A 1895-nucleotide genomic window follows, 5' to 3' on the forward strand; every position below is an offset into this window, starting at 1 on the left:
TGGCTCAAGCCCTGAGGCCTCAGCTGCTGAAAGTAGGTATCTGGTTTGTTTAGGTTCTATAATCAAAACTCTGTATCATCTCCAGCGCTGAGATCCCAGCCGGCGGAAAGCTGGTTTCTGGGGTTTTGTTTAGCTTCTACATTTGTTACAATGTTTCTTAAACTGCAAGCTCAGAGGCTGCAGCAGCAGGCGGGGAACGTTGCAGTCCTCCATCACTGAAGCAAGCAAGCCTCATGTTCAGTTTAAGCTGCCTGGCTGCCGGCCGCCATCTTGGCTGGCAGTTAATTTGCATATCGCCCTGATTAGCCACTGGGAAGGGTAGTGGTCGCATGCCAATTACCATGTTTCTCTTTTATTAGATAGGATGGTTATTATAACAGGTGTGACGTGCTATCTCATTGTGGTCTTGATTTGCATTTTCCTCATGGTTAGTGAGGCTGAGCATCTTTTTATGTCTGTCGGCCATCTGTATATACTAGCATATGAAAAAAGTGTCTATCAGTTCCTCTGCTTATTTTTTAATCTTGCTATTTTCTCACTGAATTTGAACTACTGTTTCTTAGAGTCAGGCTTAGTTACTTTTCTGAATTTCTAATAGCACTACTTCCATTTTAGACACTCATCTCTAGTCATTTCTTGTTTTTCTTTTGGTACATGGCTTATCATGATCCAAGGTGCACAGGTAATATGTAATAGTACTTGAGGGTTTTTTTTAAGGGATTCTTTTTTTCGTGTCATTGTACCCATGAATTTTGTCTCTTATTGCAGATTGAAATCGTGAAAAAATACACGTGTTCTTCTTAAGAGGAAAAGAGGTAATCTGTAAGTATTTGTTCTTTAAAAATTCTAAACTTGCAATTATATCAGCTTTTGGAGAAATTAACTGCCCATAATAACAGGTATCTAGATTATTTTTATACTGGAAAAACCCTGTCAATATTTATGTTTGTGTTAAAGGCAGCATTTGGAAAAGTAGTAGGAAAACTTTACCCAGTACAACTCCTAAAATTTAAATCACCTGTCACTAATTTATAAAATGAGAAGTGATAATTAATATCTAAATAAAATATTTTTCTTTGAGTAATACTAAAAAACAGAGTAGCAGATTGCACTTCCAATCTACTTAGGTTTATAGGCTGTGTGTGCTTTTGGCAAACTATTTAGCTTCTCAATTTCCTCATCTGTAAAATGGGCTTAATGGTAAGTGTCCAGTGAATGGTTCATTATTATTGATGAAGTTACATCTGTGGTAGTGTACACTTTCCTCCATGAAATTGAAGCTTACTCTAGTTACTATTTCTTAAACTAATTATATTTCTGATCTTCAAAAATTTAAGTACTAGCACTATGCTTCACAGAGGCACCTATTCTAGACAATAATATAAAATAAAAGAAATACAACAAATTACCTAAATTTAGAATCATAGTGTTTGAGCTTTGGACCTTGAAAATTACCTAGTCTAAGAGTTCTCAAACATTGATTTTTAGATCAGTGCTGGTCAGTGAAGAATTTTTACTGATCCATGGTGAAGCATGGAAAACAAGGACAATAGGCCATGAGTTTTTTAAAGCTAATTTTTTTCCATTTGAAGGATTGCTTCTTATTATTAGATATATATAGAATATATATCTAATTATATATATCTCAACCCTCAAATATTAGTAGTAGCTATATATATATTAGAAGTTTGGGGAATTAAACATGTCTGTATTTTATGAAATGATTGTGATAGTAAGTGGTAGGTATTTTGTTTATAATGTTCATACCTGGCAAAAAGTTGACAGCTATGTTATTCTCTTCACCATCCATCTTTCTTAATAAATTTTTTACTGGTCTGTGATCTTAAAATCTGAATCCAAATTTCTCATTTTGTAGATGATGAAACAGACGAGCA

At 34.5% G+C, this 1895-nt stretch overlaps 1 protein-coding gene across 6 annotated transcripts in view; it reads left to right on the forward strand.

Annotated features, from left to right (window-relative positions):
• The window catches only part of ACSL4 (acyl-CoA synthetase long-chain family member 4), an 87381-nt gene that overhangs the window by 41331 nt on the left and 44155 nt on the right, over positions 1–1895 (forward strand). For 3 of the 6 annotated variants that reach the window (XM_006771354.2, XM_006771356.2, XM_006771357.2), the window contains exon 2: positions 769–822. The gene's annotated coding sequence lies outside the window, so the exon portion shown is untranslated. The remainder of the gene's footprint in view (positions 1–768; positions 823–1895) is intronic. The other 3 variants (XM_006771355.2, XM_006771358.2, XM_006771359.2) reach the window with 1 other exon arrangement.

This window comes from Myotis davidii, unplaced genomic scaffold, assembly GCF_000327345.1.
Source record: "Myotis davidii unplaced genomic scaffold, ASM32734v1 scaffold85, whole genome shotgun sequence".
Taxonomy (NCBI): Eukaryota; Metazoa; Chordata; class Mammalia; order Chiroptera; family Vespertilionidae; genus Myotis; species Myotis davidii.